At 39.5% G+C, this 16,212-nt stretch overlaps 1 long non-coding RNA gene across 2 annotated transcripts; it reads left to right on the forward strand.

Annotated features, from left to right (window-relative positions):
- The first annotated feature begins 2,803 nt into the window (after positions 1 to 2,803).
- LOC110917935 lies at positions 2,804 to 15,912 on the forward strand. 2 transcript variants are annotated; one of them, XR_004883691.1, is made up of 3 exons: positions 2,804 to 2,859; positions 14,794 to 14,882; positions 15,362 to 15,912. It is a non-coding gene; the product is annotated as an uncharacterized LOC110917935 (long non-coding RNA). The 2 variants fall into 2 exon arrangements; XR_002580960.2 differs by lacking the exon at positions 2,804 to 2,859 and adding an exon at positions 14,632 to 14,689.
- The last annotated feature ends 300 nt before the right edge of the window (positions 15,913 to 16,212 follow it).

The raw sequence follows: 16,212 nt of genomic DNA on the forward strand, positions 1-16,212 counted from the left end.
AACCAACATCGGAAAATCATTTTTGTAAATATCTTTGTGTCTTTTAAATTTATCTTAGTTTGTTGATTTTAGGGGGAGTAAATTAAATCCATATTTGAAAATCCAAAAACATCGAAAAATTTCAAAAACACAAAAACAATAGAAAAACAAAAATGAGTTTCCTGGCGAGCAAAAGAGAAAATGATAGTACATCAGTGGTCTATCCAAACCTCTTTAAACCTAAACTGAAAAACGATAAGCAACTCTATATAAGATGTATCGGTAGGCTCACAATCATTTTAAAGTGTGCAGGGTGATATAAATCTTAAATCGACTGAAGACCAGGTGGGAACCATTCATTGGCATATGGTCTTAGTACCGAAATTTCGTTTGAGAGATTGCCGAGGTTCTGAGATATTCGGTCTTTATGCTGCTTATCATCTGGGTATCATGGTTGTAGCTTTTACCGAAAAATAACGGGGACGTAAGTCTAGATCTTCCATGATACCATACATACGTGTACATATTGCATACGACCTCAATAAGTGATAAACAATCACATGTCCAAACAGATAAGTGATAAAATATCACATTTATCCGGGAGTCAAGTTCGTCTCTATGCTGTACAAAAGTACTGACCTGTTCACGGACTTGCTCTTGTGCCCGAAAATCAAGTTGCTCATCAATAAGTGATTATATCACATAGGGCTTGTTTTCAAATCTAAATAAGTGAGTTTCTCACATCATATACGGTCAAACAGATGATAATCGGCATACTCACCGGTAAGATGAACCCTCGTGCATACCTTGATACGGGAATGTGTCGTGATGAACACCGGTCGGTAAGTATAAATCATACCTTAACGTATCTCCTCGCCATGATTACATCTGATAAGTTGAGCTTATGTGGACAACAATACCGATAATCGTTATAGGATACTTATCTTAATATTAACTAATTGAACAAAAAGAGCGTTTTGGCGTAACCGTACACTAATATGATTCTCTTACCCTTGAAACTCGCAAAAGGAATGTCTGTAAATATTTATTTACTGCTTTCAGTCTTTACATTTGAAATATTCAAAAATTCCAAAAAGATTTTAGGTGTGTTTTAATATAAACTTTCTAAAAGCCAAAAAGATTTTATTTCTATCTTAGTTTCGATTGTACGATGTTGAATCTCGAGTCTTCGTTAACCAAATTGACTAAATCTTCATAAACGGTCAAAATTTGCAAGTTTTTGAAAGTTAAAAACTGAAATTGATTAATTTGTTAAACTTTCAAACTGTCGGATGGTAGTTGATTGAGACATGGTCATACGTGTGTCATTTGCTTATACTAACTATATTCCAAGCAGTTGTTCTCATTTCGCGTTTAGATTTCTTGCATGTGCAGATGCTAAAGGCAAGGAGAACATGGTCGATGACAAGCTTCGGAATGAAGACACGACGTGAAGGCACTCAAATGATAAAGATATTCGAGTTGCCGCTGACCATCATCAATACCACAAGGATCTCAAGTTATAAAGATCAAGTCTTTCACGAGCATAACTCAAGGGGGAGCTTATGTTAAGGGGGAGTTTGTCAACACACTTCCTACATGAAACGGGGAGTTTGTTGATACACTTTCTGCTTTCAAGACGTGAAGACATTGAAGATCCTCCGACATAGAAGACATGAAAGGCGAATCTCGCGAGTAGCGTCCAAGGGGGAGTTTGTTGATACATATTTGTGGACGCGACTCGACTTGACGCGACTCGGCTTAGCAACGACATTCCTCCGTCGCGTGCTTCAAGCTTTCAAGCGGGCCAAGACATAAAAGACTTTGAACTTAGTCCTTGGGCTAAACAGATAGGCGAAACACACTAGTGGACTTCATATGTTGGGCCTAAGCCCATAATCGGCGAAACAAATGGAAGTCAACGAAACACACTTGTTTCGTCGACTGGATTCCATTTCGTCGCCTGTTTCATTTGTTTCGTCGATAAAGTTTTGTTTCGCCAAGCCAGTTCCGTTTCGTGGTGTCTGTGATGTTGTGTGACTATAAATAGACAGTCTCAACACAGAACTAGTTAGAGAACACATAGAGAGAATACAGAACACACACACACGAGAGAACTGAGAGAGAGTTTACAGGGTATATTTGTAAACATTGAGCTGTAACAGACTTTTCATAGTATTAATACAGAGGTGTTAATCGTTGAATCTTGTGTGTCGTTTATTTACGTGTTCTATCTCGGTTTGCTATCTCGGTTGGATTCCGCACAACCGGGGTGGTTTGTATACAAGGATTAGGCGACTAGATCCTCCCCTAGCCGGACCTACAGGATTGATATTAAACAGTATTAACTGACGACACACATGGGAGACCAACTTTTATTCAACTACCAACCGTCAATATTTTGAAAGTTTCAAAATTTTTCAATTTTAGATCTTTAACTTTCAAAATTTGTCAACTTCGACCATTTATGAAGATTCGATTGTTTTCAGGCTTACAAACAAGTTTTAGATGGATATGCTTCGAGTCAACATCGGTCAATAAATATAAGGTAGAAACAAAATGGCTGAGTTAGTGAGATACGTGATCTGATAAATATTTGGGTATGGAAATATTGCGCTCTCCTCAATATATTCTTTTTTATGTGAGGTGGAATCATCTTTCTATGTAAGGGGTAATTGATGAACAAGACTAAAACAAAATGTAAAACCGAGGGGGTAGAATAGTAAATTTCACACCTTACCCATACCCACGCACAACCATAAAAACCTAGTTTTCAACAATTCGACAGAGATATCTTTTTCGGCCAGTGCCGCCGTACGAAACCCTAACTGGTAACGATCATTAACAATGTTAGAGGAAAAGAGGCGACGTGATCTCAGGGTAAACCTTCAATCTTGTTTGCTATTATTAGTTTTGTATTTTCATAAGCTTTCGGTTTTCTTACTTGTATTTTCATAAGCTTTCGGTTGAACATTCGCGGCATGTAATAGTGGTGACATCATTAGCGGCCACATATGTCGCCAACATTGCCCTAAATCCGAGTAGTGTATTGCACAATCGTAAGTACTTACTTCTCTTTTGGTTAAATCAGTTGTGTCTTTTCTAGCCCTCTTTAATTCCTACGGTCGACAACCCTTATTGGTAAGCGAATTCATTGCTAGTGTTATATTATAGGAAACATACAACGCACTGTAGGTCCCTTTTCTCGGAGGATCGAGAACAAACCTAAACCTTGTTATACTAACCCACTAGCAAGTGCGGAATCCAAGCTAGTAGGCAAACCGGGATGAAGCAAGTAGAGAAACAAGCACACAAGATTTCACCGATTAACACCACTGTATTAATACGTATGAAGGTTTACGGTTACAAGCACAATGTTTACAAAACCAAAGATGTAAACTCTCAAGTGTGTGTGCGTGTTTGCAGCAGAATGCTCTCAAGCTCTCTATCTCTTGTCTGTGTGCTTCTCTACCTTTTACACTACACTGCATGGATATATATATACCCAGCTCATGATGCCTGGTCGAAGGATCCGAAAGATGGTCCGAAGGATCATCTTTCGGATAGAAAGCTTTCGAAGGATTAGCAAGGACCTCGAAAGATCACCTTTCGAGGTCTATTGTTCGAAGCCTATCTTTCGATCACCTCGAAGGATCAACAGAATCCTTCGAGTCTATCCTTCGACATCGACACACATATCAAACATATGTTATCTGTTGGCCAAGTCAAACTAGGAGGATAGTTGACTTGGTCAACTTACAGACTAACTTTGGACATCGTTTACATACAGACCGAATACAGACAAAGTACAGACACAAGTGCACCAACAAACTCCCCCTTGGCTGTAGCTTTGTCTTTATCTTCTATAGTTGTAGACTCGTCTCGAACTTCGACGGTCTTGGGTCTTCGAGCTCTCAAAACTCTGATGTCCTTTTAAGTCTTCAAAGTCGGAGGATCTTCAAAGTCTTCACGTCTTGAAAGCAGAGAGTGTGTCAACAAACTACCCGTATCATGTAGGAAATGTGTTGACAAACTCCCCCTTAACATAAGCTCCCCCTTGAGTTATGCTCGTGAATGGACTTTATCTTTATGAAGTGAGATCCTTGTGGTGTTGATGACGGCCAGCGGCAACTCGATCATCTTCATCTTTTGAGCGCCTTCTCGACGTGTCTTAATTCCAAAGCTTGTCATCGACCATGTTCTCCTAGCCTTTAGAATCTGCACATGCAAGAAATCTAAACGCGTAATGAGAACAACTGCTTGGAATAGTATAAACAAATGACACACGAATGACCATGTCACAATCAAACACCGTCCGACAGTTTGAAAGTTTAATAAAATTTGTCAATATTAGTCTTTAACTTTCAAAACTTGCAAATTTTGACCGTTTATGAAGATTTAGTCAGTTCAGTTTTCGTTCAGGTTTCAGGTAACGAAGACTCGAGCTCCAACATCGTACGATCGAAAATAAAGCAGAAATAAAATCTTTTTGGCTTTTATAAAGTTTATATTAAAACACACCTAAAATCTTTTTGGTATTTTTGAAAGTAAAAGACAACAATTTAAAATCCTTTGAGTGTTATCAAACGACATCACCGCTAATGTCGTGCTGATATGCACCAAACGACGAAACTGTTTAAAAGAAGAACAATAAAGGTTAAGCAGTAAATAAATATATACAAACATTCTTTTTGCGAGTTTCGAGGGTAAGAGAATCATATCAGTGTACGGTCATGCCAAAACACTCTTGTTGTTCAGTTATTTAACATTAAGATAAGCATCCTATAACAATTATCGGTATTGTTATCCACTTAAGCTCAACTTATCAGATGTAATCATGTTTAGAGGATACGTTAATTTATGATTTATACTTACCGACCGGTGTTCATCCACATCACGACACATTCCCGTATCAAGGTATGCACGAGAGTTCATCTTACCGGTGAGTATACCGATTATCATCTGTTTGACCGTATAAAATGTGAAATACTCACTTATTTTGATTTGAAAACAAGCCCTATGTGATATAATCACTTATTGATGAGGAACTTGATTTTCATATGCATGAGGGCACAGGTGCAAGTCCGTGAACAGGTCAGTACTTCCGTACAGCAGAGAGACGAACTTGACACCCGGATAAATGTGATATTTTATCACTTATTTGTTTTGGACATGTGATTGTTTATCACTTATTGAGGTCGAATGTAGTATGTAAATATGTACACGTATGTATAGTATCATGGAAGATCTTAGACTTAGTCTATTTATAGAAGCAACCATGATACCCAGATGATAAGCAGCATAAAGACCGAATATCTCAGATCCTCGGCAATCTATCAAACGAAATTTCGGTACTAAGACCATATGCCAATGAATGGTTCCCACCTGGTCTTTAGTCGATTAAGATTTATATCACCCTGCACACTTTAAAATGATTGTGAGCCTACCGATACATCTTATATAGAGCTGCTTATCGTTTTGCATTTAAGGTTTAAAGAGGTTTGGATAGACCACTGATGTACTATCATTTTCTCTTTTGCTCGCCAGGAAACTCATTTTTGATTTTCTATTGTTTTTGTGTTTTTGAAATTTTTCGATGTTTTTGGATTTTCAGATTTTTGGATTTACTCCCCCTAAAATCAATAAACTAAGATAAATTTAAAAACACACAAGGATATTTACAAAAATGATTTTCCGATGTTGGTTTACTCTTGTTTGACCTTAATGCCATTTACCAATAATAAAAAGTCAAATCTTGATTTGTCAAAAGCTTTGGTAAATAAGTCGGCACGTTGGTCATCGGTGTGGACCTTAACAACATCGATTAGCCTTTTCTCAAAGCAATCACGTATGAAGTGATATTTGATTTCGATGTGTTTGGTCTTTGAATGCTGCACAGGATTTTTAGTGATATCTAAAGCAGCAGAATTATCAACGTAAATAGGAGTAGTTAGGAATTCAAAACCGTAGTCCCGCAATTGTTGTTGGATCCAAAGAACTTGTGAACAACAACTTGAGGCAGCAATGTATTCAGCTTCGCATGTTGATGTAGCTACACACGTCTGCTTCTTGCACTGCCATGTGACTAGGCGATTTCCTAAAAACTGACATCCAGCCGTTGTGGATTTGCCGTCGATTTTACATCCGCCAAAATCAGAATCACTGAATGCGACCAAGTCAAAGTTATTATCCCTAGGATACCACAGACCGGTGTCGGGGTAAGCCTTCAAATAACGAAAAATCCTTTTGACAGCTGCAAGATGTGAGGCCTTCGGGTTAACTTGATATCTGGCGAGCAGGCACGTTGGGTACATTATATCTGGCCTTGATGCTGTGAGGTACATAAGGGATCCAATCATCGCGCGATAGTATGAAGGGCTAACAGGTTCACCCTTCAAGTCAGGAGTTATTCCGTGATTAGTTGGCAATGGGGTACCAATGGGCGTTGCATCGGACATCTGGAACCGGCTCAAGATGTCTCCAACATATTTAGTCTGATGGATGAAAATCCCAGACTCCGTTTGTTGCACTTGTAGGCCCAAAAAGAAATTCATTTCCCCCATAGCACTCATCTCGAACTTATCCTGCATGATGCGCTCGAAATTCCTACACAAAACATCATTAGTAGAACCAAAAATAATATCATCAACATATACCTGAACCAGAAGAAGATCTCCATCTTGTTCTTTGATGAAGAGAGTACAATCGATAAGACCTCTTCGAAAACCGTTCTCCAGCAGATATGTAGATAAGGTTGCATACCAAGCTCGTGGCGCTTGATGAAGACCATAGAGAGCTTTGTTGAGCAACCAAACCCGATCGGGATGAACAGGATCTTCAAAACCTGGAGGCTGTTCGACATATACCTCTTCTTCAACCACACCATGTAGAAATGCACTTTTGACGTCCATCTGGTAAACCTTGAATCCTTTGAATGAGGCATAAGCCAGAAAGATCCGAATAGCTTCCAGACGTGCAACTGGTGCATAGACTTCGTTGTAGTCGATCCCTTCTATCTGATGAAAACCTTGAACGACTAAACGAGCTTTGTTTCGAATAACCACTCCACGGTCGTCTTTCTTGCATTTGAAGACCCATCGAGTGCCAATCTTCTTGTAATTCTCAGGCTTTTCAACAAGCTTCCAAACACCAAGCTTGTGAAATTGCTGTAATTCTTCTTGCATGGCTTCAACCCAGGCACTATCTTTCAATGCTTCTTTCCACGTTCTTGGTTCTTCTTGTGACACGTAACACGCGAAGGACCAGTCATTCTGTTGACCAGATTCTCTTATAGCTGAATACAAACCAGCATTCCGGTTGTTTCTCAGCTGATTACGCGTCTGCACACCGCGATGGACATCTCCTATGATGTTCTGCTGTGGATGGGTATCGTGAATCCTCATTTCAGGATTATCTGGCACACGAGCATTGATACCCAAATTATTCAGATTAAGATCAACAACCAACTCCACACCAGGAATGTGGGTAGAGGTGGATGCATTCCCTTCAGCAGTATCTACATTCTGCGTATGAGGTGTATCACCAGAGGCACCTTGAACAGGAGCAGCTGGAGCTGAAGATCCTTCGGCTGCATCATGATATTCATCATCTTCAGAAGAGTCATTATAATCAGCAGCATCTTCATAAACCTCATTTTGAACCATATTGTTGACTGACGAAGAAGCTTGAGAATCAACAACAATAGGTCTAACCAAAGGCGAGACAGCAGCGTTGTCACTTTCCAACAACATCCGAGCCGCTGCTGATTCTTCGTCAAAGGTTGGCAGATTGAAGGAGTCAAATAGCCCATCATAATCGAACATCCACGGATCACCCGGAGCCCTAACAGGACTCGTGTACCTTTGAACCCTAACTTCGCTCCATAGCTCAATCTTTTTGGTAGCTAGATTCCAAACACGAAAATTTGGAGTAGCATATCCAAGGAAGAAACCCTCGATAGCTTTTGCACCAAACTTTCCATCCGGCTCAATCATAGTACAAGGAGCACCAAACGGTTCAAGGTAAGAAAGATCCGGTTTCCTTCTCTGAAGGAGTTCGAAACAAGTCTTGCCATGTCTCTTTACTGTAAGAACTCTGTTCAACGTGTAGCAAGCAGCCGATACAGCCTGTCCCCAGAATTGAATAGGGAGTTCCGACTCTACTAACATTGTTCTTGCAGTTTCAATAATAGTTCGATTCTTCCTCTCAGCGACACCATTTTGTTGTGGAGTATAACGAGAACTGTACTCATGAAGAATGCCTTTAGAAGTACAAAACTCATCCATAACTTGATTCTTGAATTTTGTTCCATTGTCGCTTCGGATCCTTTTCACTTTCAACGTATAGAGATTCTCCAACATTGTAAGAAGATCCTTGAGGATGCCAGGAGTTTCACTTTTGTGTGCCATAAAAGATACCCAAGAAAATCTAGAGTAGTCATCAGTAACTACTAAACAATAAGCATCACCAAACGTTGTCTTGTGCTTCATAGGTCCAAAAAGGTCCATATGAAGACGTTCAAGAGGCATGCTGACAGTGTTGATTTTCTTCAAAGGGTGAGACTTCTTTGTTTGCTTCCCCTTTTGGCACGAGACACAGATATCTTGCAAATGAAAACTTCTTACAGGCACACCATTCACAAGATTATTTTTCACCAAATGGTTCATCTTTCTCAAATGAATGTGTCCCATTCTTCTGTGCCAAGATATAGACTCCTTTTCTGTGGCTTTTGAGACAAAGCAAGTGACTTGTGCAGATGTTGTAATCGCCTGGCTCATGTCGAGAATATAAAGATCATTAACTCTCGGAGCCGATAAGAGAATCCATTCTTGTGGAATTTTGAATCCAGGCTTCAGCACATAACAGCCAGCATCATCAAAAATCACTGAGAACTTTTTATCGCAGATTTGCGACACACTCAGAAGATTGTGATCAATTTGCTTCACATAATTGATCTTATCAAAGCACACGATACCATTGGAGATACTTCCTTCTCCAGTGATGTACCCTCCTTTATCACCCGCAAAAGCAACATACCCTCCTCTAATATTTCTCACGTCGTATAGGAGCCGTAAGTCGCCAGTCATGTGCCTGGATGCTCCACTATCAACAATCCAATGACTATTAATAGTTCCTCCTAGAACATCCTGCACATGTCAAATAAACACATCAGTTGAGAATGGGGACCCAAGCCTTAGTGGTCTTGGGTCGTCCCTTGGCATCACGATACGTAAGCTCTATCTCTTGATGGTTTTCAAGAACAACTGCTCCCCCTGAACTGTCACCCGACTTAGGCAACCAGGTTTGTCTGTGCCTACCAGTTTTTGAAGATTCTGGTTTTACAGGTTGTGACACTCTTGGTTCCTTCTGAACTGTTTTAACTTCAGATTTTAAAGCTTTTTCAACAGTTTTTATGTTCTTACGTCGTTGTTTAGTTTCTTGTTCTTTTACAGTTCGTTTATCTTGTTTAGGTGAAACTGACCGACGTTGAGGATGAACTGTTTCAGGTGGAGCCTTTTCAACCAATTTCTTCTTTGGAGCATTTGGGCAGTTTCTGATAATGTGCCCAATTTCTCCACATTTGAAACAAGTTCTCCTTTCAACAGACTTAGGAGAACTTGATCGACTACCAGATGTTGAGCCTGTAGAACCTGAGGTACTTGCTCTTTCATCACACCCGTTTGTGTGTTGGGTGTAATTGTTATCACTGTTACGTTTCAAAATTTTGACTTGTTGTACAAAATCAGTGTTTGATTTGTTTTCAAAAGTCTCAATTTTATCTGTACCTCTTGATGCTACAAATTTTACATCTTTTCCTTTCTTCGTGTAACGAGCTCCTTTTGATTCAACCTTAGCCTTTGGCTTTGGAGCTCGTTGTTGTTGTTTACCCTTAGAAGCAGTCGGTTGTTGAGTGGTTGGAGATTTTTGATTGCCAAACTGTTTCCTAATCTCAGTCTTAGGAATTGGATCACATTGTGTTACCACAATTCCCGGCAGTGTTTTTCCCAAAAATTTGTTTGTATTGTCTTCAAAGACTTTGTCAATCAAAGATTTATTTACATTTTTAATTGGAAAAACATGATCTGAGTAGATTTTATTATCTCCAACCAAAGTGTACAACACATTACTGCTTTTAACAGTAGACACACTTGTCTTATCAACCTTGACAGGATCAATCACTTGCTTCTCAACAGATGAAGCCTCAGGAGTATCAGGATCACAAAGGATGTGATTCTCTCGTGGAATATCTACTCCTTTCATCTTGCTAAGTGATTTATCCTGATCACTTACAGCCACTTCTGATTCATCATCCGATGTCTCATAGTCCTCGATAATTGGAGGACTTTGTTTCATGGATGGTGAAGTTTCTTGTTCCTTAGGGGCTGTGTTTGAAGAACTGTCCGGTTTGAACCCTAGACCAGTAGAAAATTCCTCAAAGTTCAAAGGCACACTGGTTTCATACCGAGGCATTTCTTCTTCATCAGGCATCTTGGTATAGTTGTCCATCAAAGGGGGTGGACATGCCTTATACCCTACACCTTTCACGTTACCTTTCAGTTGTTGAACGTCTATGATGTGATCAAGCACAAATCGGGAGTTAGAATAACTATCCAATTTCTGTTTGATCGCATCATGCTTGCATTGGGCAATGGCTAATTGCTTCTTAGTTTCTTCCACAAGGTTAATGTATTCATTTATACTTACTTGTTTGTGGTAAACTACTTTGTTAACCTCGGACACATTTTTCTTTAATGTTTCTATTACAGATTTAAATTCTTTTTCATTCCGGGTTAAAGCCATGTTTGCCTCTTGGCATTTTGACAGTTCAATAACCAAATTCTGATTATGACTATGAAGCTTTTCTGATTCAAGCTTCATATCTGCACATGATTTACAAATACTAGGAGCAGGAGGTTCAGAAGTTACCTGACTAGTAGAGGCTGAACCATTTGCCATAAAGGCAGTTTGAAAAGAAAAAGCTCCATCTTCAGAGAATAGCTTTTCCATTTCCATTGATGTAGCAGCAGCCTTCCTAATCAGAATTGATTTCTGACATTTAAGCTCATCAGCTTCATTCAGTAGCTCCTGTATATCATCATCTCCTTCTTCATTCACATCAGGCTCTGAGTGATTATCCCCAGAAACAGAGCCTTCTTCATCCGAACTGCCAGAATAACCAGAACTGTCATCGCTCCCAGAAGATTCTTCTTTATGAACCTGCTCGATGACCTTAGCATACAATGCAGTTCCACTTCCTTGATCACCTTCACCAAACTGAACTGACCAGTCACATCCTTCATCAGCTTGAACAGCCAAAGCTCGATTGTGATTGGTAGCTCCAGGCTGTCCCTGATTGTTATTCACTGCCACCATCCTCCGTTCACGGTTTTCTTGTTGGGCATTCACATTCGTCTGGTTTCTGAAAGGGTTGTGATTGCCGTGTTTTGTTGGTCGAGTGCACTCACGTTTAAAGTGCCCTTTCTCGCCACAGTTAAAGCACGTGACGGCATTAATATCAAACCCATACTTCGTGTTTTTCTTTCCTTCCAACGAAGTTCTTCCAGTTCGTGCCATGAAATCTTTTGCCCTTCTAACCGCACTAGCAAAAGCCCATTTAATATCCATCAACTCCATTTCTTCCTTGTCGATCTGATCATAATCTTCGTTGGTCATGTTGATGTTTCCAAGCTGACCAGCTACCAAACCACAGTAAGCACTGACCATGGTGTTGATAATTTCCATATGTTCCTTAGCAACTTCAATGCTAAGGTGTGAAAGATTTGAGTTGTCGACTCGGATCGTGTGATGACTTTGGGGTTGAGGTTGAGGATTGCTTGTATAGTGAGCTTGCTGTTGTTGTTGTTGAGGTTGTGGTTGTGGCTGTGTTGGAACAGGAATATAGGACCTCGGATCGAATTGAGGTTGTGGTGGAGCAGCTGTTGATTGAGGAAATGGAAAGGAACTCGTATTGGACAAAAAAGCAGTTTGAAGCTTCGGTTGCTGAACAGAACTAGAACTAGCTGAAGGACCAAAACCAGGCAAATACATTTCTGTATTCTGAGGAGCTGGAGCACGCCTTGCTTTCCTAATTTCTTCATCATTTTTATGTTCCAGCTTCTGAATGAACTCATAGATGTTAATCTCATCTAGAGCTTTAGTATGCTTCAACAACTCAATAAACGAACTCCATTTTGGGGGTAAGGCGTCAGCAAACCTATTCACCATGTCTTGTTGAGTAGCTGCCACCCCATAAGCACACATTTCACTAATCAAATGATAGAAACGTGTGGTCATATCATTCAGAGTCTCGTTTTCCAAAAACTGAAAAGATTCAAATTCTTTCTTCAACAAATCATGCCTAGACTTTCGAGCAGCTGCATTGCCTTCTCCTCTAGCAACTAAGGCATCCCACAATGCTTTCGTGGTCTTGCAATATGAAAACTGATGGTAGATGTCTTTGTTGAGTGCTTGAGTAAGTATGGCATAGGCCTTTTTCTCCAATTCATAAGCCTTCTTGTCATTTTCAAGCATGTTGGCGTAACCTTCTGAAGTGGATGCTCTACTTTCAAGACTTTCATTGAATGCATTGACAAAACACATCCAAAGATCGGTGCTTTGTCCTTGAACATATGTGTGAAAGCGGCCTTTCCATGACGGAAAATCGTTCATGTGGTTCAGCTTTGGTGGACGATTGTTACTGCCTGTTTCACTTTCACTAATCAGAAGATTCTGAAGACTTTGACTTTGATTGGATACCAAAGCCCATTGACATGAACTTATTGATTGTTGTTGTTTTGGAATGGCACTCGTCATATATTCAGCCATCGACATCTGTTTCAGATCTGGTTGTGGATCCGTACTCCAATCCCAAGGACTTGTGCAACTCATTTTGATCAAAGATTAACAAATAACCTACACACCACAAACTGTTAACAACAAACAGACAACAACTGAAAGATACAATCTGATCGAAAGATCAAGACTTGTTCGAAGGATCAACAGTGATCGAAAGATTACTGTTGAGTTTCGAGCAAAGTCTTCGAAAGATTCTCAATGAAAGATCCTTATCTTTCGACTGATTATCACGAAAGATTCACAGTTCGAAAGATCTATATCTTTCGAATACTGATCTCGAAAGATTCACAATGAAAGATCCTTATCTTTCGAGATGAATCCTTATCTTTCGGACAACCAACTTTCGAAAAGATTCCAACTACGAAGGATAACCCTTAGACTTCGAAAGACTACTCGAAGGATGCTAATCTTTCGAGCTGTCTCCAATCGAAAGATGATCTTTCGAAATCGAAAGATATCCTTCGAAAGCTTACTGACACACTGACACGAAAGGACAGGTTGGTATACCAACTTTCGGCAGAAAGGATGTTCTGCCACCAACTTTTTCACCAACTTTTTGACTTTCAAAAAGTTTACCCAAAATGGCAACCTTATCCTCAAGTTCAGTCACCGGAGACAAACCGGAAGTATGGCCGGAAAGTTCAAAGTTTCACAAAAACGATTTTTATGTTACCCAAACCGACCCCGAACACTCCCGATAGGTTTAGTATCCGTTTTTCAGTTTCAAAATGCAAGGAGACTACCAAAAACGAGTGCTAAACCAAGTGTCCAAACACACCAAAGAACTCGAACAAACCGGTTTTAAACAAGGTAAAGAGCGAGGCTCTGATACCACTTGTAGGTCCCTTTTCTCGGAGGATCGAGAACAAACCTAAACCTTGTTATACTAACCCACTAGCAAGTGCGGAATCCAAGCTAGTAGGCAAACCGGGATGAAGCAAGTAGAGAAACAAGCACACAAGATTTCACCGATTAACACCACTGTATTAATACGTATGAAGGTTTACGGTTACAAGCACAATGTTTACAAAACCAAAGATGTAAACTCTCAAGTGTGTGTGCGTGTTTGCAGCAGAATGCTCTCAAGCTCTCTATCTCTTGTCTGTGTGCTTCTCTACCTTTTACACTACACTGCATGGATATATATATACCCAGCTCATGATGCCTGGTCGAAGGATCCGAAAGATGGTCCGAAGGATCATCTTTCGGATAGAAAGCTTTCGAAGGATTAGCAAGGACCTCGAAAGATCACCTTTCGAGGTCTATTGTTCGAAGCCTATCTTTCGATCACCTCGAAGGATCAACAGAATCCTTCGAGTCTATCCTTCGACATCGACACACATATCAAACATATGTTATCTGTTGGCCAAGTCAAACTAGGAGGATAGTTGACTTGGTCAACTTACAGACTAACTTTGGACATCGTTTACATACAGACCGAATACAGACAAAGTACAGACACAAGTGCACCAACACGCACTACAACGCACTGGCGATGGGATCTCAGGCAAAGCTTTCTTTATTTCTTGTTTGATTGCTTCTATTTTCTTTATGTGAGGTGGCATCATCTTTCTATTAAAATCAGAATGCATATAATTAAGTTATCCGCACTTATATATATTAATGAACATCCACAAATTTAAGGGGTAAGTGATGAACAAGACTAAAACAAAATGTAAAATGGAGGGGGTAGAATAGTAAATGTCACACCTTACCCATACCCACGCACAACCATAAAAACCTAGTTTTCAACAATTCGACAGACGTATCTTTATCAGCCAGTGCCGCCGTACACAACCCTAATTTGTAACGATCATTAACAATGTTAGAGGAAAAGAGGCGACGTGATCTCAGGGTAAACCTTCAATCTTGTTTGCTATTATTATTGTGACGAGATTTCCAGTTTTGTATTTTCATAAGCTTTCGGTTTTCTTACTTGTATTCGGTTTAATCATACAGGGAACTGAAGAACGTAGATGTTACTCGATCATAACATGTTGAGAATTCATAGGTTATAACAAGTATCCCGTGCAATCTGACTGCACATGGTAATGTTAAACTCCACATTTCTGAAATTTCAGTTCAACTACCTTTTAGATCTGTTGCAAATAATTATAGATTTTGTTGAGATGTTGTTGATCTTCCTTCTGATTTTGCTGGTGCTTAATTTAATCCAAACAGAGCACATTAGAGAACGTTTTGTCTTCAGCAATATTATAGGTTTTACTTGTTTTTCTCTGCTGCTTTCAGAGTTTCGATTAATCACCTTTACCATCCATTTAAGATCTTCACCACCATTTCACATTAGAATATATGTTAGATTTGGTAGATGGTTGGTTTCTCTTGCTTGAATGCTGTGTTGGTTTTCTATGTTTGAATTCATAGATGGTTCAGTCGAAAGGGCTTGATTTTCGGGAGGGATTTTAATTGATTGTTAAATACATCAGTGATTGATTTTCTAAAGATATGAAGATAGTTAAATACAACAGTGATTGATTTTAAGTTAGTGATTTATGTGTTGGTGTAGGGTGTGATGCAGCTGATGGATTTTTAAGTGATTGGTGGGGGCAAGACCCAAATTCCCCGGAGAATCTATTGGATGAAGATTATGATCCGTCTCCATCTACATCCCAACTGACCCACAGGAAAGATCGCAGGAGATCAGTTTCAAGAACCAAAGATACGGTTGTGGTCCCCGAAAAGCGTTCTAAATTCAAGATTGGACAACATGTTATACTTACAGATGATAAGGGACAAGAGGTTGGAAAAGGAACCATACATCTAGTCAAAGGTGTATGGTCTGGAAAAAATTTGGTGGAATCAAGTTCGTACGTGGTAGATGTTGAAGAACTCATGAAATCGGCTGCTCAATCGGTTTGTTGTGAAATAAAAATGTTGTGGAATTCCAGCCAACTTGTCTTGATCCAGCAGCAGTTGCCTTGATGACAGATTAACCTTTTTATGCATGTATGTGTGCATATATTGTAGAGGTGGTAATCTTACATGTTTACCTATGAATGTGTGGATTCAGGTTTTTTTTCCTAATGGGTAAAACATATTGTAGAGGTGGTAATCTTACATGTTGATTGCTCATAGCGTTAATGGATTTTGAAAATAGCTAGTTAGATAATTTTATTTAGAAATTTTGTAATGTAAATTAATGGTTTTTATTTCATTTTGGTGTTCAATTTGATTAGTAACAACCTCCACCCAATTATGTTTTGTTCCGTCTTTGGCAAATTTTTCACAAAGGCTCCGGCATAGGCATTAGAGACAATCAATGTTGCCGATATTGAACATTCGCGGCATGTAATAGTGGTGACATCATTAGCGGCTACATATGTCGCCAACATTGCTCTAAATCCGAGTAGTGACATG

This window comes from Helianthus annuus, chromosome 16, assembly GCF_002127325.2.
Source record: "Helianthus annuus cultivar XRQ/B chromosome 16, HanXRQr2.0-SUNRISE, whole genome shotgun sequence".
In the NCBI taxonomy this organism is placed as follows: Eukaryota; Viridiplantae; Streptophyta; class Magnoliopsida; order Asterales; family Asteraceae; genus Helianthus; species Helianthus annuus.